At 39.2% G+C, this 24,951-nt stretch overlaps 1 protein-coding gene across 3 annotated transcripts in view; it reads right to left on the bottom strand.

Moving 5' to 3' along the window:
* Positions 1 to 24,951, bottom strand: part of PLEKHA5 (pleckstrin homology domain containing A5) — a 244,321-nt gene that overhangs the window by 146,075 nt on the left and 73,295 nt on the right. The window lies entirely within an intron of this gene.

Genomic DNA, 24,951 nt, shown 5'->3' with positions numbered 1-24,951 from the left:
AATTGCTGCAAAGGCCATAAGAGTTTTGCAAGATGGGAATAATGGACAAGAAATTTAACTTCTGTTCACTGTATCAATCTTCTAGCAACAGAAATCTAGTACAGCAGATACAGCCCCACCAAAACCAAGCAGACAACATTTGCATATCCACTTCCTATTTTCACCTTGGGCAAAGAAGCAAAAATAGGAAGTGCTGGTATGCTAGACACGTACCAAGGCCAGGATAGCGTGCCACTGATCAAGCAGGGATGACCCACCGTCTTTAAATGGTCCACCAATTTCTGCTTTTCCTTTCTTTGTAACCCTTCTAGGAGGTTCTGTTAGTTCCCTATTCTAAACTATCCCCCCCACGCACAAATTTTTCATTTTTGTGAACAGTAGTCCCCTCCCCCTCCCCACCAAACTGAACATGGAAGGCCTAGGAAATAGTGACACAAATTTCATGGCAGCAGCTAAGATAGGGCACTTCCTAGACAGTGGGGCAAGATCATTAAAAGGTTCTGAGAGGCTGCAAAAATTAAAACGCTAAAGGAATAAAAAACAAAAACCTCAGAACATTTTATGGAACCACATCTAATTTCAACACCTTTCAAAAAAAAAAAACGTGTTAAATTCAAAGAAAACTACCAACACAACATCATTTTCTTTAGCAGTTTACCAAAGTACCTCAATCTTAATCATCAGTGAACTTTAAGCAGGTATAATTACAAGGTCTCCAGGTACTGTATGCTACATAAGCATTCAGTTTCTAAAGAAAAAGCCCAGGAAAAGAACGAGGACAGAATAAAAGCAAATACTGTACCAAGCATCACACAACGTATCAAGAAGCGTCAATATAGATGTGAAAAGTTAAGTCTAAGTATGTATAAGTCAGGGTGGGGACCCTGTAGAAAGAGTCAAAATCAAAACCTCACTGCCGTCAAGTCAAATTTTGACTCATAACAACCCTACAGGACAGAACAGACCTGCCCCATAGGGTTTCCAAAGCTGTAATCTTTACGGAAGCATACTGTCACATCTTTGTGGCATGCAGTGGCCGGTAGGTTTGAACTGCCAACCTTTTGGTTAGCAGACAAGCACTTAACCACTGTGCCACCAGGGTTCCTGTAGAAAGAGCAAGTCATCTAAATCATTCAAGGAAAGTTCTGTGGTCCCTGAATGAAAACATGAGAATTCATCAGTAAAAACAAAAGGGGAAGAAAAATCTAATTCTGGTCTATGAATATTTATTGAGAACATATATGAGGCGTGGTGCAAGGCAATGCATAATGGAAGCAAAAACAACTATGACTTGTGTATCTGTAACCAAACCTTATCAAACTCTTTGTCTTAAGATCTCCCCAGAAATCTAACCTTCTTGGTGAGGTAACGTTTCACAATCTTCCCAACAGTATCCGTCACGCCATTGTCATGCCATTGTTTTGTGACTGTCATGAGACCACTTCCATGACAACAACATTCATAATGATATCCAGTCAGAACACTGAAGCCCCCGTTCTTTATTTCAGCCCTATAAAAATACCTTTGTAATTGTTATAATTGACTTTGCGGCTTCATTTTCACAGGCCATAGAGGATTCCCGGTTCCAACTGTTTTAAACCTTTAATAAACCTCTTTATTTTAATTCAATTTAGACTGTGAGTTTTTTCACACTACAGTACTTTACAAATTCACCTTCAGAGTTCCTCCATATCATTTAATTGCTCTTTACCCTAAATTTCCTCTCTCCCCTATACATCTAATTAAAGCATTTTGATTTAAAATTGGAATCGTCTTGCAATTACATACAATCAAAATACTTTGATTTTAATGAGAGGTCCTATTTCTACTTTTTCTTTTATTTTTTAAATCTTTACTGCTTGTCATTTATTCTTTAATTTACTGACTTATCCTTTCTCTACTAGCAAAAACTGGTAAAGTGATTCCCAAATGCCACCTCAGTAAGAATGAATGAATTTAAAAAATTCAACCAAAAATATAATCTGTTCTTTGACAACTGAGTATCCCTCTGGAGACTTCACACAGTTTCTATGTATCTCACTGAATGTACACATAGAGGTGGATGAATCTCTCCACGACTTACTACATACCTGGCATACCTAACCACTGGGGAGGGGGCATATGGAAATCAATCATACATGAGTCTTACACTGCAATTTGGAGTCCCTGGCTGGAGCAAATGGTTAACACATTCAGCTGCTAACTAACAAAAAGGTTAGAAGTTCAAGTCCACCCACAGGCACTGTGGAAGAAAGGTCTGGCAATCTACTTCTAAAAAATCAGCCATTGAAAACCCTGTGGAACACAGTTCTACTTTGACATACGTGGAGTTGCCATGAGTTGGAACTGACTCAAGGGCAACTGGGCTACTGCCATTTGCTGTTGTTGCTGTTTTGTTCCTTATTGTAGGGTCCCATTAGAATCATTTGAGTAGCTAGGAAAAAAAAAAAGGATACACAGGTACATATGTTCAGGGTCCAGAAACCTTTCAATCTGACCATTCAGGGCGGAGTCACACATTCTGGAAAATGATTTCTGAGATTCCCTACTAAAGAGCCACTGTTCTGTGTGCTCACTACTTTACGGGGTGAGATGGACATACAAACAAATAATCAAAATACAATGTTAGAGAACTGGGAAGGAAGAATGGCAAGGATACAATAATTTTGTTAATGGGTGGGCCACAGACCAGGAAGTATTTGAGCAGGCTTGGCAGAAAGAATGAACAAGATATTCAGGTGCAAAAAAGGAGAAGGGTTGATACTTCAACAAAAGAAAACCAAGGATCAATGTGGGCAAGGCATAAAGCCAGGACAAGTGTATGATGTGCTGGGGAAAGACAGTTCAAGTATGGCTAAGGTACAGAAATGGCAAAGCATAAAGAGGCTGCAAGAAGCATGGATAGTTTATGAAAGATTTTTAAAGTAATCCTAGAGTTTGTCAAATAAATGAATTTATACTTGTGAGCACTTTTGAGATACTAAACATTTTTAATTACTGCAATGACACGGTCTTACTTATGTTTTTAAATATAATGCTGATGGCAACTTGCAGAAAATAGATGGGAAGGGGGGAAACTGACAGCTGATGGCTGATTAGTAGTAGGAGATGTAGAGGGAGATTCTAAAATAGTACAATAAGAGAAGGACTGGAGAGGAAGTAATAAATGAGAGATTTTAAAAAGCAGAATCAATAGGATACGGTGCTAGACTGGATGCAGGGGTCAAACATGGAAAAGTAGAGTACATCTATTTGCATCCTGGAGCCCTGGTGGTGAAGTGTCTAAGCACCTGGCTGCTAATCAAAAGGCTGGCAGTTCAAATCCACCAGCTGCTCCTTGGAGACCCTATGGGTCAGTTCTACTCTGTCCTATAGGGTTGCTATGAGTCGAAATTGACTCGACGGCAACGGGTTTGGTTGTTTTGGTTTTATAAGCATCCTGGTGGGGGTAATGGGGTGTAAAGTGAGGCTGCTAACTAAATCAGAGAACATAGTTGCAAAAGGCAAGCATATAGGTCGCATTTAAGTGAGGATGGGTTCACTAAGTGGGAAGGGAACAGGAAGGGAAAATTAGTTCAAACAGGTAGAGTTTAGGGTCCAGGCAACCACCTGGAGATATTTTGTACAGGTAGAACATACATCTCGGTGCAAGAAAGGGATCAGGGCCAAAGACTCACATTTACAGACTAAGAGTAGAAGCCAGATAAAAAGTCTGAAAAGCTTTCTTTTGGAAAAGAGAAATAACAAGCAAGGAAGGAGTTAAGACGAATGAATGAAGATACAGACAGATTTGGGGTTGAAGAGATTTAAAAAAGCTAATGAAGTTCATGCCTGGTGGTTCCTATTTTTGTCTACCAGGTAGTTCAGTGGTCTGCTAGGAATGAAGAAAAGGGAGTCGGACAAGTGTTTTGAGGTGAGTAATAAAAGGTTCGACACATTTGTTGTGCAAAACAGGAAAGTGACTGGATAATGAAGCCAGTTATACAAGCTGCTTTCTCTACCAGTACTTGGTGACCAAGGAGTGAAGCTGGTCATAAGCCTGCACACACATCCTGGGACTCCCATTCAATCTTCCACTCCCAGGCAGAATGAAAAGGAAATCTATTCAGCAAGAAGGAGCAAAGGGTAAAAAGATTTAATTGTAACCCTTTTCAAACAGATTTCACCTAACTTAGAGAATAAAATATAGAATCACTTCCACATGATTTCCTCAAAAAGCTCAAAAGCCTCTGAATGTGTTTTTTTTTTTTAAACCAATGGCTTCTGCAGACATCACGTTTAATGCTGTTTTTTACTAGGACTTAGGATTCGAGCAATGAATACCTTGCAGCACAAATATTTACACCAAACTAATATACAAGCGTGGCTAGCTCCTGAGCAACGGCAAGTTCCCAGGTTCGCATTGTCAGGTAACCATGAAACAAGTCTGAAAGAAGTTGAATCAACTGGGGGAAAAAAAGGAGTAGCAACAGGCTCTTGAAGATGAGAAGTAAACCATAAGTTAAAAACAGCTGGTGCCACCGCTGCCACCATTTCCTTCTCTGTGACAAACCGATGACACTCTTCACTACGACAGTGATAATCACTTACAAATTGCTCACACTATCTATCGCTGGTAAAAGACTCCTGTTTCTATTCTGCTTTCTCAGCGATCTTCAGAGGGCATCAAAAATAAAGAAAAAGTAGAAGAGCTTTGGTTTTTTAATATTTCATTTTAATAACTAATACAATTAGGAATTGTATTTTTTTTTCAAGTATATATAGCAAGAGTTTTTTTTTTTTTTAAGTGTATAGCAAGAAAGTGAGCTCCAGGGGTTGTGCAATGTAAAAAGAACACTAACAGAAAGAGTCCCCAGAAAATCTGGGGTGTATACTTCCTAGAGTCTTGGGCAGAGATATAAAGAATCCTGCACAATAATCTGTTACTGTCAGACAAAAAGAACTGTAAATTTTAAAGCATATTTTCATAAGATAAATATCCCAGTGACTTATACTGCAGTGATAAGCCCTCAGAATCTACTTAGAGTGAGGCAAGATAATGAATAAACCTAATTATATATTATTTTGGAATTCGTTTTGTCTCTTGATATAGACATTGCTTAGAGTATAAGAAAACCTCTCATGCTTTACTAGAAAAACAAAAGCATATACAAAACAATTTTGCTGCTGAATAAAGGTATTATAAGAGAGAAATTTTTTTTTTTTTTTTGAATACTGCATTGTGTAAATGAAAAGAAAAAATGGGAGTGGGGCAGGATTATTCTTGCTTTCTACTAGGAGACAATAATAAATTTCTTGGTGCTCTTTCCACAAAATCAGAATAGTCCATTTTTTTCCCCCATTCTGTCTAATGACACTTGAATCAAACAGTTAAAATGCGATCTTAACTATTACAGAAATTTGTAACTTTTTCAAAACAACTTTTATCCCTTTGTTCATTAATTCATTCATTCCACAAATATTCATTAAACATTAACTTTGTGCCAGAGACGGTTCTATGTATTCGGGATACGGGAGTAAAAAGGTCTACAATCTCATGGCACTTACATTCTCGTTGGGGAAGAAGCTCAAAACAAGGAATATGTGTGGTTACGCAGAGAACTTAGAAAGATTAAATGGCTGAGTGAATGAATGGTCAGGAAAAGCCCCAGGGAGGTAACATTAAGCCCTGACTTCTATCAGCAGAGAATGGGGAAAAGAAAGCCAGGCAGAAGGAACAGTTCATCTCAAGGCGTGGCTGAAGAGTATAAAGAAGGCCTTTGTGATAGAATGTGGTGGGGCAAGGGGAAAACAGTTATGAGGTCTAAGAAGCAGTAGATCAACCAGTGTCGGATTTACAGGCCAGAGAAAGGACTTTAAGTTTTATTCTAAGTGTTATGGAAAGCCACTGGAAGGATGTGTCGTGGCTTGATTTACAGTCTAAGAAGATGACACTGGCTCCAGTGGAAGAACTGAGTCTCCTGCAGTCATCTAGATGAAAGACGGTGGTGGCACAGATGGGAGAAGTGAGCAGATTTAGGATTCACTCTGGAGGGCGTCAACAGGGCCTGCCAAGAGACTGGAGGGTGGCCGTGAAGGAAAGAGAGAAATTAAGGACGACTGCTAAGTTGTTTTCTTTTTGTCTGAAACAGTAAGTAGATGGAGTAGGGGGAAGTAAGTTAGTTTCAGCTGTGTCCATTAGAGATTGTCAGTGATTGTGGAGATCTGGAAAGAGGTCTAGGCTTTAGATACAGATTCATGGAAGACCAGCATGTGATGGGAAACCCTGGTGGTGTAGTGGTTAAGAACTTGGCTGCTAACCAAAAAGTCTGCAGTTGGAATCCACCAGCTGCTCCTTGGAAACTCTATGGGGCAGTTCTACTCTGTCCCATAGGGTCACTTTTCGTCGGAACTGCCTCAACGGCAATGGGTTTGTTTTTTTTTTTTGGCATATGATGTGCCAAAAGCCTGGGAACTGAATGAGGTGACCTGAGAACACAGGTCATGTCTTCACCATTCAGCAATGCCTGCTACGTGCCCGGCCCTGTGTGGTTGGCATATCTGTGAAAAAACAAAACAAACAAAATAAACAGATCCTTGCCTACCTGGAGATTACATTCTATCATACAGGACAAATACAAACATAATAAAAAAGTAAATTATATAATACATCAGAAGGTGGTAAGTACTATGGAAAAAAAGAGAAAGTAGAGGCATCAGGAGTATAGCTAGGGTGATAAATGGAGTTAAGTGGGGGCCAAGGTTAGCGGCATTTAAAAGATGAAATGTAAACGAAGAGTGGCAGAGTGTTCCAACCAGAAGAAAAAGTCAGTGCTAAGGCCCTGAGGAAGGAATAAAATAAGTTTCCAAAATAGGCATCACTGGCATACATGAAGTAACAGTAAAGAGAATAGTATGGATGAAGCAGAAGAAAAACAGTAAATAAGCAGCCAGAAAAGCAGCATGAAACCCAGATGTGTATGTCATGGAACCTAAGGGAAAAAGAGTTTCAAGGACCAATAATGCAGAATGCTGCCAAGAGGTCCAGTAAGATCAGAACACGGAGGTTCTTAACGCTGGAAGCACAATGTGGAGTCAGTGGAGTGGGGAGCCACCTCTACAGAAGGGCAACGAAGGCGGTCCAGCTGGCAGGAGGTACATTTACTTCTAAAGGTAATAAGACAAGTTGGCACTCAGGACTTAATTCTTAGTCTACTGCAGCCAATAAACAAGGATTTGAAAATTTTAATAATGTCAACATTATCAATCAGTTCTGGAATCCAAAAAAGCCATTTTGCTTATTTTCTCATTCAATTAATTACAAGCCATGGAAAAATCACTAGTGTAAGCTATTTCTCAAAAAAACAGAGAAAGAGAAAAAAAGCTAAAAGCTTATAAGCCAGAGCAGCAGCTTCAGCAACACGGTGCCAACTACCATTAGTTGAGAGCCACTCCAGGTGTTGTGGATATATGATCTATATTCCTTTGCCTAAGAATACTATCAGACAGGTTTCACTATCCATACTACATATGAGGAAAGGTGAAACAGACAGAGGTTGTTCAGGGTTTCACTCTCCTCTTTGTACATGCCTTAAACAAGAGAGCACACAGGGGTAGGTATTCTTCTTGCTTTGTAAAAGATACTCTTACTAGCTAAATATGGTGATTCTTAATCTTTATATTCCAGTATAACTCTTAACACTGTTGTATTGACTAAGTAAATTTCCTCATATTTTTTGCCCACTGCCATCCATCAGTTTCTTCACCTATTTAATAAATATTTTTCAGTGTCTGTTACTTTTAAATAGACACTCTGTACACTGATAAGTTCTGTTGCATTTAAGAAAAGTTGGCTTAAAAAAAAAATCTTCCAAAATAAGCATCACCGTTGTACAAAAAGTACAATTAACCAACATATCAACAAAGATGGTAGATTGTGTTCTTTATTTAAATAAATTACTAAAATGATACAGGAATTAGGTTAGTTACTGTTATGGATTGAATTGAGTCCCCCCCAAAAGATATGCTGAAGTCCTAGCCCCAGATACCTGTGAATGTGCCCTTGTTTGGAAATAAGGTCTTTGAAGATGTTATCAGTTTTGATCCCATGTGCTCTTACCTGAGTGGGGCGTGTCCTTATAAAAGAGAAGAGACACACAGACTTGTCTTAGTCTGTGAAGATGGAGGCACGCATCTACAAGTCAAGGAACTCAAAGGATCGCTGGCTGTCATCATAAGCTAGAAGAGAGGCAAGGCACAGATTCTCCCTCAGCGACCTCAGAAAGAAGCAACACAGCCAACACCCTGATTTCAGACTCCTAGCCTCCAAAGAATTAATGCCTTTGAATTATGGTGTTAGCGAAGAATACTGAATACACCACAGACTGCCAGAAGAATGAACAAATCTATCTTGGAAGAAGTACAGCCAGAATGCTCATGAGAAGTAAGGATGATGAAACTTCTGTCTCACATACTTTGGACATGTTATCAGGAGGGACCAGTCCCTGGAGAAAGACATCATGCTTGGGTTAAAATAGAGGGTCAGTGAAAAAAAGGAAGACCCGCAACAAGATGGACTGACACAGTGGCTGCAACAATAGGCTGAAACATACCAACGATTGTGAGGATGGTGCAGGACCTGGCAGCGTTTCATTCGGTTACACATAGGGTCTCTATGAGTCAGAATCGACTCTATGGTATCTAACAACAAGCCTCCAGCACTGTGAGACAGTAAATTTCTGTTCTTTATTAGCCACCTACTTTGTGGTAATTTGGAGCCCTGGTAGCGAAGTGGTTTAAGAGCTTGGGTGCTAACCAAAAGGTCAGCAGTACGAATCTGACAGCCACTCCTTGGAAACCCAATGAGGCAGTTCTACTCTGTCCTAGAGGGTCGCTATGAGTTGGAATTGACTCGATGGCAAAAGGTTTATGGTAATTTGTTACAGCAACCCTAATACAGTTACCTTAATAATCTCGGGAAAGTTACGTCCCGATCAAAAAAACTAGCTGATTCAGTTCATTCCTACTCATGGTAACCCCATGTGTATATCAAAGTAGAACTGTGCTCCACAGGGTTTTTAATGGCTAATTTTTGAAGTAGATTCCCTGGCCTTTCTTCCCAGGTGCTTCTGGGTAGACTTGAACTGGCAGCCTTTCTGTTGGCAGCCAAGCGTATTAAGTGTTTGAACCACCCAAAGACTCTGTACAGTTGGTGGTTTAAATATTTTTACTACTACATTAACTAATATATAAGATTTTACAGCCTAATGGCTGCTGAAAAATCAACTATTAAATTATCTTTCTGCAATAATTTAAATCATTCGATTGAAATAACTGATCTCTAAATTTTTTTAAATCAGTATTCACATATAAAATATAATCTGTTGATAACTGAGAAAGGAATGAGATTTTTTGAAGGAGTTTAGGAGAGGATCACAAGACCTCATGATGCAGACACAACTCCTGTTCAAGAAATTAGACTCAACAAATACCATTCGAGGTCATGGAAAGAACATAACAACAGTTGCCCTCTAAAAGTTAAAAATTCGATATATAGATATACTTCAGTCTTCTCAATTAGTGTAGGTAAAGCAACACCAGATACCCACGAGGCAAAGTTATAAAAAAGTTATATAAAAAGCAACAAAGACAGAAACAGGATGTCAAAAGGTAACAGAATGGTCAACATGGAATGGCTGCACAAATTATAGTAGAGCTGTACTATGGAAACCCTGGTGGCGTAGTGGTTAAGAGCTACGGCTGCTGACCAAAAGGTCGGCAGTTCAAATCTACCAGGTGCTCCTTAGAAACCATATGGGGCAGTTCTATAGGGTCGCTGTGAGATGGAATCGACTTGATGGCAATGAGTTTGGAGTTCTGGTACTATGGAATGTGCCACGCAGCTGTTAAAACTAATGAGGCAGAACTGTGAGTGCTGTCATGGAAGATATGGATGATATGTATATATAAAAGAAGCAGGCTACAGAGCAGTAAAGGCTGACAGTATGGATGAAGGCTTTTTACACTTTTCTGCTGTATGAATCATTTTGATAAGCATGCATTAGTTATGTATTAACACTAAAAAAGAAAGCGGGAGGGAAAGGGGACAGGGAAGGAGGGAGTGTCATGGAAGAATTCACTGCCCACTGCCATTGAGTTGATTCCGACTCATAGTGACCCTACAGGACAGAGTAGAACTGCCCCATAGGGTTTCGAAGGCTGTAATCTTTACGAAAGCAGACTGCCACATCTTTCTCCCGCGCAGCTGCTGATGGGTTCGAACCACCGACCTTTCAGTTAGCAGCCACGCACTTTATCCACTGTACCACCAGGGCTCCTTCATGAAAGAAAGGGAAAACAAAAAGAATAATAGGAGCCAGGGATAAGAGGACAGGTACATGGGCTAGCAGTCTGGTGGGATTTGGAGCAAGATGGCCCCATATTCAGGTCCTAGTCTTACTACTAACTTTGGGCACATTAAATTCTCTAAGGTTCAGTTTACTTATATGTTAAGTGGGGATACACTACTCTTACCCTACTGAGTTACTGTGAGGATTAAATGAGCTAACTTTTCCAATGTGCTCATTAGCACAGTGCTTGGTATAGTCTAAGTATCCAAAGATATTGTTATTTTCTCAAATGAAAATGCTAAAATAAAATCACTTCACCTCTAAATCTTTTCCCTTTTTGCCTCAAAGTGTATCTCAAAGTATATTTAGCATAAATCCTTTTCACTAGCTTAGAAAGTAGGTTCTATTAAGATCCCAAAGCCAATCCAGTAGAATATATGCTGGTGGTACTATGAGAAATATATTTCATCTGGGATTTCCTGTTCCAGCTGCACATGGATGCCTAGCTCCCTGTCCTCGATCACACAACCTCATGCCTCTTCTACCTAGAAATGTGACTTTTCAGTTTGTCTGCAGCATATCATAAGACTGGTAAATGCCTGAATCCCTTCAACTCATTCTGCAGTAAAGATGAGTAGGAGGATATCACTCAGGGACATGTTGTCAAGACTATACTTCACGCCATCTTTCATACTAAAAAAATCAAAACTCTAAACCAGAATAGATTTCCAAGTAAATAATAAAGTCATATCTAATTTCTAATTCAGAGTAAGAAACTAGTTAAAATTTTAAAATGGCTTTTTCACAATAACCGAAGTCAGTCAACAAACGTTCACTTTTGCTTTGTTCAAATGTTGGCTTCATGTGTTCCCACAGGGGCCCTATTCAATCTCATACACTGTTCTAATAAACAAAGTCTTGCCTAATGAAGTATTGTTTCTTGTGAATTTTACTACATTCTGCTCCTCTTTTAATATTTAAGGACTTCCTCCTAAAAAACCAAAAACTATGTTAACGCTGCCTTTCACTTACATGTCACCGTCTCTGGATTTATGCAACTAAAATTCATCATTTTTACACCTTTAAATTCTCTCTAAACTTCCTGGGAAAAGTAGAAATGTCAGTATTTCTTTGCAAATTAAATGCTTTTACAAAACTGAAAAATAAAACATTTACATGTTTATAGTTTCCTCTATTAAAAATTCAAGGCAATTTCCAATAAAGATACCCTTTTAATGTATGGTAGGCAGCCTCCAAGGGCCCAAAATAATTGTTGCCTGCTGGAATTCTCACCTTCCACGTGGGAGACCTGGGCTAAATTCCCAGTGAATGCACCGCAAGTGCAGTTACGGACTTATCTGTCAGGGGAGACTTGCATGCTGGTATGACGCTGAACAGGTTTCACTGGAGCTTCTAGACTAAAACAGATGAGGAAGAAAGGCTTGGCGATCTACTTCTGAATATCAGCCACTGAAAACCCTAAGGATCCCCATGTCCCATCTGTAACTGACCACAGGGATGGCACAAGGCTGGGAAGCGTTTCCTTCTGTTGTGCATGGGATCATCATGAGTTGGGGGCCGACTCCATGGCAACTGACACCAACAAAACATACTCCCCCTCCCACAATGAATCAGGGGTGACCTGTGTAATCAACAGAATATGGCAGAAATGACAATGACGACTTCCAAGGCTAGGTCATAAAGCACTGCAGCTTCCACCTTGGGCTTCTGGATTGCTCACTCTGGACGAAGCCAGCCACCATGTCATAAGGCTCACGGAGCCCTGGGGAGAGGCTCATATGGAAAGAAACCAAATAGTCAGCACCAACTTGCCAGTCATGTGATACTCCGACCCCAGTCAAACTTTCAGACAACTGAAGCTCCAGCCAACATGTAACTGCAATCTCCTAAGAGACCCTGAACCAAAACTGCCCAACCAACTTGGTCCAGAATTCCTGACCTACAAGAACAGTGAGAGACAATAAATGATTATTGTGCTAAGTTTTGGGGTGATTTAAGACCATAGCGATTAGGTTACAATTTGGCTTATTTTGTATGGCTGAATATTTTCATTCTTGGCAGATGCAGTTGAATAAACCATCATCTTTTCTTCTGCAATAAGATGAGTTTAGTGGACGAGACAGACATTAGCAACAACTAATTAAGCAGTTGATTCTGATGACTGCTATCCATTTATTCTACAACACTCAACATTAACTCAATGCTCACAACGTGAAAAGCTGTGTGCCAGGCTACCAAGGTAGTCTGATTTCTACATACTGGCACACGACCTGCAACAACAGTCGCAAGCAATAAACAACGTTCACTTCACCCCAGTTCTTGCCAATATAAATCTCAATGTAGCACAGACAGTATTTTTTAAATCCTGGCTTGATCCACTAGAGGATAATAAAATGACGTTAATGGAATGCTTGCTACCAGCATTTTCAAATAATAGAACAGATGAGAAGGGCCAGGTAGTAAAGTATTACTTCATTTTTGTTTTATACAAAGAAATGTATTTGTATGTGGATAGTAAATCATGTAATAATATGTATTTTTTACCATAGGTAATGATTCAAGAGGTTTTAAAACCACCCCAACAATATGGCCCCCAGACACCCTTCTAGCTCAGTAGTGAAGTCACTCCCAAGGTTCACCTTTCAGCCAAAGATAAGACAGCCCCATAAAACAAAACGAGACTAATGGGGCACAACAGACCAGGGACAAGGACTAGAAGACAGGAAGGTACAGGAAAGCTGGTAATAGGGAACCCAAGGTTGAGAAGGGACAATGTAGACATGTCATGGGGTTGTTAACCATTGTCATAAAGCAATATGTGTACTGTTTAATGAGAGACTATTTGTTCTGTAAACCTTCATCTACAGTACAATTAAAAAAAAAAAAGGTTTTAAAAATCAATGACATAAAATATCAAATACGTGAACATTCTAGGAAATTCATGTGTCACCACACTCTCCCAGTTCTCACCCATCTCACCCTCCCTTCTGATTCCTCTTCTTGCCCCTTAAATACCTGACCTTCATTAACCATTCTGTTCTTACTTTTTTTTTAAGGTGCCATCGAGTTGGCTCTGACTCATAGCTACCCCATGTACAACAGAACAAAACACTGCCTGGTCTGCACCATCCTCACAATCACTGGCTTGAGCCCGCTGTTGCAGCCACTGTGTCAATCCATCTCATTGAGGATCTTCCACTTTTTTGCTGACCCTCTACACAGATACTTTAAAAACCCTGCGGAAATTGGCTCTGGTCTAGCTGCTGTTTTCTTAATCTCAGTCCTGTCGATCTCAAGAGGGCTGAAAATAAGGAAAGTCCCTTTTCCTTGGGGATCCATTTAAAACATGCTTAATGGTCATGTTGCAAGAGTAAGACAAGCATTAAGAGGAAGATCATATAGGGAACATGGAATGACCTTGGGATCACTGGAATTCCAGACTAAATGAGCCATCTTCATTTCTCCAATATGCCAGAAATAATTACATATGCTGGACTTATAAGGCTGATTTTTTTTCCCTGTGTTCTTTTTTTTTTTTTTTAAATTTATTTATTTTTATTATATTTTAGGTGAAGGTTTACAGAATAAATAGTTTCTCATTAAACAGTCAGTACACATATTGTTTTATGACATTGGTTAACAACCCCACGACATGTCAACACTCTCTGTTCTCGACCTTGGAGGATCTTTTTCTTTTTTCTTTTTTTGGTGAAACTATACATAGCCAAAGATACACCATTTCAAAAATTTCTACACGTACAATTCAGTGACATCGATCACGGTCTTCCAGTTGTGCGGCTATTCTCACTATCCTTTTCCAAATTATTCCATCACTATTGTCTTCAACTCACTGTCCCCTAGGCTTCCCATCAAACCTTTTGAGTTGCTGTTGTCAGTTTGATCTCACATAGATAATTCTCTTTTTTTTGTACTTTAGATGACGGTTTACACAAAACAGTTTCTCATTAAACAGTACACACGTTCCCCTATGATAATGGTTAACAACCCGACCACATGTCAAATTGTCCTTTCTCAACCTTGGGTGCCAATCACCAGCTTTCCTGTCCCCTCCTGATAAGGCTGATTTTTACTTTGCTAATGTTCAAGCAACAATTCCATTTTGCCAATGGGTGGATTTTCAGACTGCAGTTCATCGTGTGCAGTACTTACAACTCTCTGCTTTTACGACAAGGCTACACAAGTAGTCAGCACCTTGAGAGCAAGAACTATCTTCTAGCTCACACTCTCTTCGGCAGCACCTGGCTCACTGCTTTGTATTAAATTGGCACTCAGTATGCGGTTGATAAAACGAACGTTCAGAAAAATTTATTTTGGGAATTAAATTATTTTAAAAAAAGATATTCATCCAGTCAACTGATAATTCATTTGCTTCTTTCCAGTGCTTCAAGATAAAGGCAAAATTATCCATAAGGAAGTTTTCCTATGTTTTTAACAGTATTTCTAATGCTGAAAATATACATACTAGTAAATAGAGCAAAATAATTCCTAAAAACTTCTAATAAGATGAGGATTTCAAGACTACTTCCAAACGGAAAGAACAGAAAAGGTCAGTGTGATGGCTCTATTACCTGCCATGGTTTTCTACAAAAAGGGCACAATGAAGTTAAACACGGCTATGGGAAAATGATACTGAGAGTAAAACTCTGCTGAATAATAATTTTAGAAACACATGCTATGTGGAAGAAAGGCGGAATCAACATCTTGTAACTAGATTTCAACATTTAATAAGAAAACAGATTAATCTCTTTGGAAAGGCCAAGTAATCAAATTCCTCTACCATGAGATCAAGAAAAGAAAAGGGGGGGGTATCATTAAAACACAAAAAGCTCTAATAAGAGGGAAATTTTGGCCCTCTCCATTAGCCATTTTTCTAAGCAACAGTCCCCAATTAATTGCTCAAAAAGCAGTTATTATTCATGTCAATAAAATTTTAGCACAGTTACATCATCCTAGTTTTATTGCTGGTTCAAACACAACTTGAGAACATGTACTTCAGTCTGTTTATTGGCCTTAAAAGCATAAATATGTTGCTATCTGCCACATTTATTTCTCTAATCCCCTCTCAAGCTCCAGACTAGTCTACCTGTCAGCCTGCCTGAAATCTCCCTTGGCTTTTCCACAACCATCTCAAACATAGTAATCAACACTAATCTCTTGATCTCTAACTGTCAATCTGTAACTCCTCCCCAAATCCTCACTCCACCCCAAAAAGAACAATCAATCTTTCTCATTTCCAAATATGGCACCTCCACTTAGTTGCTTAAGTTGGGTGGAAATATTATTCCTCCTCTAACCAAATCTGTGGAGTCTACCCCCAAACTATCGCTCCAATTAGTCTACATCTGCCCATGTCTGCTGACACACCCTTAATCCATCCACCATCATTTCTCATTTGAAAAAAATGCAATCACTTCTTAACAATTTTGCTTACTTCTACTTTAATTCTCATTCAATTCTCCCATTTAAAATCTTCAACAGTTTCCCATGTCACCAGTAATAAAATGCCAAAGTCCTTAATGAGGCTACAAGGTCCTGCACAGTATGGCCGCTGCCTGCCCTGGGGAGGCACTCACCTCACTCACTCAGCTCCAAGCTTGCGGGCTTCTTTCTGACCCCGTCAATCTCTTCAACGTACAAGGCTCTTCCCAGGCATGCTAACTCTTCCTACTCATCTGTCTAGTCTCAGCTTAATATATTTAAGCATACTTTTGTATCTACCTGTGTGGTTATTAGACTAATGCTCATCTTTCCTCTATACCTGGCAGCTCCATGAATTCAGGGATAGTGCTGCTCCATGAATTCGGGGATAGTGCTGCTGTGTTCATCACCGTGACCCCAAAGTTACCAGAGGCCTTGGTATATAACAGGAGCTCAATAAATATTTGTTCAGTTTAAGGACTTCCTTTTAAATTTATTCCACTTCCCACCAAGTATACCTAATGTCTTCATACATAAATTAAAACTGTAAATAAGCAATCATGAGATAAAATCAGAGATGAATACATTAAACCCATAAAAAAAGAATACAGTCTAAATGAAATTTTTTTTAAAGGAAATAATCTCAATGTATAATGTATTATAAATCTATTATTTTGCCTTTGGAGAGTATAAGCTTATTAACGTATTAATTTTGTAAGTCAAATCTGCAAAGTAAGACCTTAAAGATAAACACGCATTAGAGGCTGCTACATTTACTCTAGGTTGGTCATTTCTGGAAGCATCAATAAAATTGCAGAGCCAGGAATGCCATTTCTAATATGACTTCTTTCTAAAATTATACTGAAATCATTATATAAAAAGTAGATCAATGCAACTTGAATATTTTAAATTATTCATCTCTTCCTATATTAAGATAGAACTCAAGATAGAAGAGAAGAATAACAATTTGGGGGGAAGGTAGTAGAAGAGAAAATTAGGAATTTTAGCTTTCCTTTCTAATTGTACTTCAAAGTCCCAATGTTCTTAATATTGACATAAATTTCTGGTCTAGACACTTGTCCACTCTCAGCTCTATGCACATCTGTTCTTAAATGGCCTAGCAAATATTCAAACCTGCATATGTGCAAGGTAGCCACACTCTCCTTACCACCCCAACCAACTTTATTTTTTCCATTTTTCGTCATAAACTTGATGAGACTAGCAGTGTCCTGACAGGTTATAGACCAAAAACAGTACTCACTACTGAAGAAAGAAACACAAATATGTAAGTAATTTGACAAAGAATCCTAGAAAAATTAGTAGGTTTTGTGAAGCTTCGTCAGCCACCATTTACTAAGCAGTCTTTCTGCAGAAATATTTCTCGCCACTGAGCGGCACAGAAATATGAATGAAAATAGATCACATTTAAGAAAACGATAAAAACGTTCCAATCTTATTTGCATAAAAGTATGTTCCCTTTAAAGATTCTATACCTCAGGAAGGTAGAAAAACCCACTTTTCCCTATTGTTCTTTTCCTACTTCTCTAAGTGCTCCATTTTCAAGTGTCAGCTTTGAAGCACTGAAGACTTACCTAGGCTTCCAAGAAAACCCAAACCAGACCTGCTGCTGTCGAGTCTATTCCAACTCATAGCGACACTCTAGGGTTTCCAAGGGGCGGCTGGTGGGATTCGAACTGCCAATCTTTAGGTTAGTAGCCAAATGCTTAACCACTGCACCACCAGCACTCCACCTATGCTTCCAGGAGAATGAAAAATAAAAAAATGAGAGGAAGAGCTGGTCTAATTTTTTCCACCCTTTATATATCTCACTTTAAAATACCGCTTCCCTTTGAAGACTTACTTGTGTCTTCTTCACATGGGCCCAAATTCATTGACAGAAGCTAACGTAGGGTTACAGTACGTGGTAGCCAGCATACGAGGGTGGTCTCCAGTGCCTCTGCCTCCTGGTATTCATGCCCTAATGTAATCCCCTTCCACATGGAACAAATCTGGCGTGTATATCTAACAGAATATGCAGAAATGACAGAGCTTGACTTCTGAGCCCAGGTCACTGGAAATATTGTGGTTCTACGTTGCTCTCTCTTGGTTCATTCACTCTAGGTGAAGCCCACTACCACATTCTGAGGAACTGAAGCCTCTTGCCAACAGCGAGGATCAACTTGGAAGCAGACCCTCTGGCCCCAGTCAAGCCTCCAGAGAACTGCAGCCCCAATCAAAATTTTGACTGCAACTTCATAAGAGACCCCGAGGCAGAACCACCAGCCAAGTTACTTCTATAATTCCTTACCCACAGAAACTCTGAGAAATTAAAAGTTTATTGTTGTTTTTAACAGCTATGTTTTGAGGTAACTTGTTATGCAGCAATAACTAAGACATAATATTTTTTCATTTTTCATTCATCACATATACAACCAAATTTGAAGCTCAGCAGGCCTAGCTATTTTAGATGCTGATAGGCAGACACGTTGCAACCCAAATCTTTGTGACCCAGAAAGTCAGATTTAGACATATCAAAAGCATACTTCCGGAATTCTATTTGTCAACTACTACTACTGAAAGCCAGAATGCTACTATACCAGAAATAACGATGAAGCCCATCAAACAAAAGATGCACAACGCACGCCAGATAAATTCGTGAACCAAGAAATGTAGTAGGAATAAAGAAACCTACGATGCCAAGGCTGGTAGGATTCATAGAACAACTCATTATGATTACTAATTTGTAATGTCTCTTTCAACCACCAGAGGGCAGAAATGTCATACTGTTCTTCCTTGACCTTCCAGCACTTAACATAATGCCTAAAGCATGTAGTAGGAATAAAATAAAAATTCTGGTTGAAATGGAGGAGGGAAAAAAGGAGGATGCTTACTCATAAATGGGAGGAATAGATTAGTTCTGACTACAGCGTCCAAAAAGATTTCTGGAGATGGGGGTTGAGTTTGATTATAGAATTCCAAGGGATGGACACTCTTTATAGAATGGTATTCTAGAAAGGGAAATAAATTAAACAAAGCACAGAGGCTGGGAACTTCAGGCCGATTTCAGGGAACATATATGACCAATACATAAGGAGTGTTGACTCATATGTGGGGGAAGAAACCTAAGGTACTCAATATGAATCTAAATTTTTTACTTTTATTCCTTTTCTTCTACCTAAACCAAAAAACCCATTGCTGTCGAGCTGATTCCTATTGGACAGAGTAAAACTGTCCCTTAGGGTTTCCAAGGCTATAATCTGACTGCCACATCTTTCTCCCGTGGAGCAGGTGGTGGGTTCAACCACCAACCTTTCAGTTAGCAGCCAAGGGCTTTAACCACTGAGCCACCAGGGCTGCTCAATTACCTACTAATTTAGAAATTAGTTGCTGGTTATTGTTCTTTTAGTAAATGTATGTTTCTGTAGGAAAAAAAAGTAAATTTAGTATGTTAAATTCAGGCTGATTCTCAGTTACACACGTACAGTTATATCCCAACTTCTTGTACTGTATAATCAAAGCAAGCATCGTTGTGTTCCCGGCAGGAGCTAGGTCCACTGCAAGTGCAGTGCCCAGGAAGAAATAATTCCCTTCTCTGAGGACAGCACTGGTAACTCAAACCTATTAAGTGACCACAGATGTCATAATGTCTTCTGAAATCTTACTATGATAACAAGTATTTTCTAATTGCCTTATTATTTTTAATATTATCTTTTCAGCAAAATACTTATTAAATTAATATTACTAAAATATTCACCATTTTCAATGGGATTGGAAGCTTGGTCCTAATGACAAAATTAGCTAAATCAGTTTCCCTTTCCTTGAAGTTACTGGATTTAGCTAGAAACAGAGACAACTCCATCTTTGTATTTTATGGGGCCTTTGGCAAATTACGTTGCTTGTATGGTTTATGGTCTGATTCCTAGATCTAAGATTTATGGTTGGCAAGCTTATTTATATACCTATAGAGGCAGATAATGAATAAAATGGAATCCCAACGTTTCCTTGTTGAATGAAGCTGAATGAGATAAATGGGTTAACTCTTGATTACTCTGAAAGGCTTTAATAAGATTCCATTCTCTCAAGTATAATAAATAACAAGATATTGGGTGTATGTTTATAACAAAAGACCAAATTGTTCCAAGAATGGATATTAATTAGTTAATGATAATAATGTACCTAGATTTGTGGAGCATAATGTTAAATATAATAGAGCAGAGGTGTTTAACCTAGGTTCACTGGGCCCCTACAGCTCTGTGAATCTCTGAATCATTTGCACATTTTTAAATATGTAAGTATATAGGCATTCTTCTGGGGGAATTGGACTCCTTCAACCTCAAATGACAGAAAACCCAGTTCAAACTGGCTTAGGCAAAAGAAGAGAACTTATTCACTCAAATAACTGAAACATCCAGAGGGTAGATTTAGGAAGGGCTGGATCCAGAGACTCAACCAAGATCACTGAGGTGTTTATCTGTCTGTCTCTCTCTGTGGTGGATTAATTACTTTTGTGTGTGGCCTTTCTAGCCACAGGCTTGTAACTCTCACCCAGGTGATTATGTGATAGCGTAACTGGCCCACCAAGGGGACTGGTCAGTTTTGCCTTAAAAGAGCCAATTCTAGGGCAAAGAGGAGAGCCCACCACCACCAAAGAAGGAGAGACCCACAGCAGAAACCCGCAGGAGATGGCGCAGTGGGCTTCCCGGCCCAGAGTGAGAAAGCTGAGTGCCTCTGGGCAGAGACTGAGGGCCAGGGAGAAGCCTACGCCTGACCCATGAATTTGGGACTTGCCAGCCTCCACAACTGCGTGAGCCACTTCCTTTATACAGTTCGTGAGTTCTGTGAGACGTTGCAGGGAATCAGGGAACTCAAAGACAGGAGGGAGAGTACGGAGGAGAGAGGGAGTAGCTGGTGTTAGAGATGATGGAGTGGTAGAGCAGCTTGGAGAAGTTGGACATTCGGGACATCTTTAACCTCCGCCTCATAGGAACCAGCTCTGTGCTGATCCTTATAAAAGAAGTTATTTGTTTACTCTCCTTTTACCTTCCTCCCTTCCCGCCACCTCCCAACACTTTCTCTTTCTATGGCCTTTGGGAGAGTACTGACTGTCCTCAGGGATGCTCACTCCATGAGGACAGCTCTAGGCTTATATCTTTACAGCTTCAAATCCAGAAAAACAAATGTAATTCTCTTCCTCCAGAATAAGGGAAGTCCCAGAATCAAGACTCACTGGTCCAGCTTATATCACGTGCAAATGTGCAGCCTCCTGGTCCCAGTAACTGTATGTCATCTATGTGTGTTTACTGTCCTTCATCACAGTTTCAAAGAGGTCCCTGAACCCCCTCCTCAAAGTTAAGAACCAGTATAAAAAAAGTATAGAGAAGAAAATGCAGATTTCTAAAACGTCACCTTAAATCTAACACTGCATTACCTTCCTCATATTTAAGTAACTGATATCCTAATCAAATCCAGCGGTGTACTGGGGCTCCTCAACTTAAAAGTAATGCATCTGTCTCCACTGACCACATAACCATCCCTACCTGAAAAACTGTTTTGTCTTCTGACTTTGGCTTCCAGGATACTGCATTAGTCTGATTCTTCTGTCTCTCTGACTTTTCCAGGCATTTCCCAGTCTCCTCTCCCCTTTTTCTTTCAATAGTCTCTCTTTCTAATCAGTTCTACTCAAATGACTCTGAAATATTCATTTCCAGACTAAAAATCTTTGTAAAAATTTGTTTCACGTTTCCAAAAACCAAGCGGACACCTCAAAACCTAGATGCCACATAAGTATATCAAACTCAAAATATTCAAAGCAAACATTTTTAGGTCTTTAGCAAAACCAGCCTTTCCTCCCTCTGAAGTCATCTACCTGAGAAATAATTTGTTTGATCGCTTGTGCTTCAAGGTTCAACTCAGACATTACATCTTCTGTGAATCCTTCCTTCCTCTCTCCTCACCAAGCTGGGATATGTGCTTTCACAGCACTCGGCCCACAGTTCTGCCAGTACTTATCCCATTTCATTGTAATGACTGGTTTACTTTCTCAGCTCTTACCCTAGACTACAAAGTCACTAGCAAGGGCACAGCTGCATCTTACATCGTATTCCATACGCCAAGCACAGGGGTTGGCACACAGAAGGCTCCCAATGAATGCTGAAAGAGAGAGATTGTTTTTATTTTTTTGTTAGGTGCCGTGGAGTCAGTTCCAACTCATAGTGACCCTACGTACAACAGAACAAAACACCGCCAGGTCCTGAACCATCCTCACAATCGTTGTTATGCTTGAGCCCATTTTTGCAGCCACTGTGTCAATCCATCTCACTGAAGGTCTTCCTCTTTTTCACTGACCCTGTTTTTATTAAAGACCTATAATTTTCCTTGCTTAAAATATCTATTTCCTGAAAAGTTCTGTCAGCAAAAAACAGATTTGTTTGGTTTACCATTCAAAGAGACACTATAGCTTGGTAAGGTCTAAGGAAACAAGACTGCTACCAATAAAATTTACAAAGCAAAAAGTCAGGGAAGAAAAGTAAAAAAAAAAAAAAAAACACCACTTCCTTCTTCCTTTTCTTTGTCTTAACAATCTTTTGGGTTTAAAAAAAAAATTAATGGTAGACATTAAATACTAGAAAACTCTTCTTTTCCTCCAAGGGACTAATAATAACAGTCTATCAATAGGCACCAGATGTGCTTGCTGTTAAGGCCTTATCTTTCCATAAAGGTACTAGGTTTCCCAATACTGGTCCAAGAGATGGCCTTTTAAGACAGACTGAACTGACTGGGAACAATTCAATCGTTTTAACCCAAAGCACTTGCTTCTTAGTAATATTCCTCTTTACCACCAAGTGTCTTTAACCCTTATGGTCTGAATTTGAGAATTCATTATTTACTAGTTTCTATGAACAGATGATTTGATGTCTCTGAGCCTAAATTTCCTCCTCCGTAAAGCAGGAATAATAATATTGGTGGCTCACAGGGTTGTTGACAGGAGCAAACTGACATGTAGGGAAAGCACCTGAAGTACAGTTGGTGCTCAGCAAGAGGAGATATGGGTTACAGTCGGTCTCTGGCACACTCACAAAGGACACTAAGGCTTCTGAGCCAGAAACAAGTTTCAAAAAAAAGTTGTTTAAGTAATTTGTTTTGTTTATCTATGATGAAATGACAAGAGCCCTTTAAAATAAACCTCAACATTATTCTCTTAAATTTCCTCCTTAGATTGGCACCCTGGAAACCTTATCCTACTCAATGTAGCCCTTGACGGCCATCACTACAAATAAAATTAAAAAGTTAAAGGTGCTGTATTTCTGAGCTTTTACTTGTAATTGTTGGATTCTAGTGCTTACACTTTTTGTTGCTAAGCAGCAAGACAAAATGTTTCTTTCTCCTCCCCCCTCCACAATGTTTCTGGCATTTTATTTCCTCGCCATTATGTCTGAATTATTCCAATGGAGAAGGAAGGCAGCATTAACTCAGTGTAAAGTAGACAGTACAAATTTGCTACAGAAGAGAGATGTTGTCAATGTCACTTAATCTTGCTATAAAAAATTGAGAGTACTCAGATTAGCTTACAATTAAATTTCATTATTATTACCATTACAAGCCAAATTACATTCTTAATTACAAGTCAAATTACAAATCACATATACATTTGTCTTAAAACTAACTGGTTCCATAGAAATTTTGTCAATCATCTTAAAGTTTCCATATATAAAAACTCTGCAAGAAACTGAAGCTTTTCCTGTGGGGAAAGATCAGTCTATAAAAATACAACACAATTGAAACATTAAAAATGGCAAAACCAGTTCTCTCAGTCAATAATCAAAGGAAGTAAATAACAGTTGGATGGGGAAAACAAATCTGCTTCACAGCTCAAATTCTAGAAATGTAAAGAAAAAGTGCCCTCATCTGGCCAAACAAAAAACTTAACATTTTGGGTCTACATACTAACTCCTGTTCAAGAACGATTTTCAGGGCTTTAATTGGTATATAAAATAAATCTGAAGGTTTTAAAAAGTTAAGTAGCAATCCAAAAGTAAACATTTCTTGCTGCCTTTTAAAAATATAACTATGAGCTACTAAAAACATAACTATTTAAACCATAAACTATAAAGCAAATTACATAATACATAATCTCATCCCAATCAAATGTATCAGGAAGAAAGGAAATTGTTACCAGTCTTCTTATCTGCAAATCATTAATTACAAAATTGCATAAATTACACGCTAATGACAAGACTGACTTATGACTGTCATATGCTGACATCTGAAAAAAAAAACCTTTGGAAAACTCTTCTTGAGTATTTCTAAAAATAACACGCCATTTAAAGTTACTTTCTGGTTAATTATACTATCAGACTGACACCCTTACCAGCCAGGCCCAGCAGAGTCCTGAAAAAATATATAATCTTCAGCAGCTCTGTGACAATAGCATTATAACTGAAATGCTAGAGATGAGCAATCCAATTGTTAACAATAATAATGACGATGATAACAATAATACTAATTAATATTAGAAATCACTCAAATGTCATTTATCAGGCAGTATATGTGATAGTAGCCCTGGTGGTGCAGTGGTTAAGAGCTCGGCCTCTAACCAAAAGGTTGGCAGTTTGAAGCTACCAGCTGCTCCCTGGAAACCCTTTGGGGCAGTTCTACCCTGTCCTGTAGGATCACTATGACTTGGAATCGACTCCCTGGCAATGGGTTTGGTCCTGGTTTGGTTTATATGTGGTAGCAAGGAGCTCTGGTGGAGCAGTGGTTAAGCACTCAGCTGCTAACCAAAAGGTTAGTGGTTTGAACCCACCATCCGCTTTGTGGGAGACAGATGTGGCAATCTACTTCCGTAAAGATTACAGCTTTGGAAACCCTAGGGGGCAGTTCTACTCTGTCCTATAAAGTCGCTATGATTCAGAATCGACTTGATGGCAATGGGAGAGAGAGTATGCTCCATTGGAAAAACTTTCAATAGTTCCCCACCATACAATCAAGAGCCCTGGTGGTGCAGTGGTTAAAGTGCTCGGTTGCCAACTGAAAGGTCGGCGGTGTGAACCAACCAGTCGCTCCTCAGGAGAAAGATGTGGCAGTCGGCTTCCGTAAGGATTTACAGCCTCAGAAATTCTATGGGGCTCTTCTGCTCTGTCCTACAGGGTCATTATGAGTCAGA

The sequence above is a fragment of the Trichechus manatus genome, unplaced genomic scaffold (genome assembly GCF_000243295.1).
Source record: "Trichechus manatus latirostris isolate Lorelei unplaced genomic scaffold, TriManLat1.0 scaffold00289, whole genome shotgun sequence".
In the NCBI taxonomy this organism is placed as follows: Eukaryota; Metazoa; Chordata; class Mammalia; order Sirenia; family Trichechidae; genus Trichechus; species Trichechus manatus.
The sequence above is the reverse complement of the archived record's forward strand: the minus strand, read 5'-3'. Positions and strand labels throughout refer to the sequence as shown.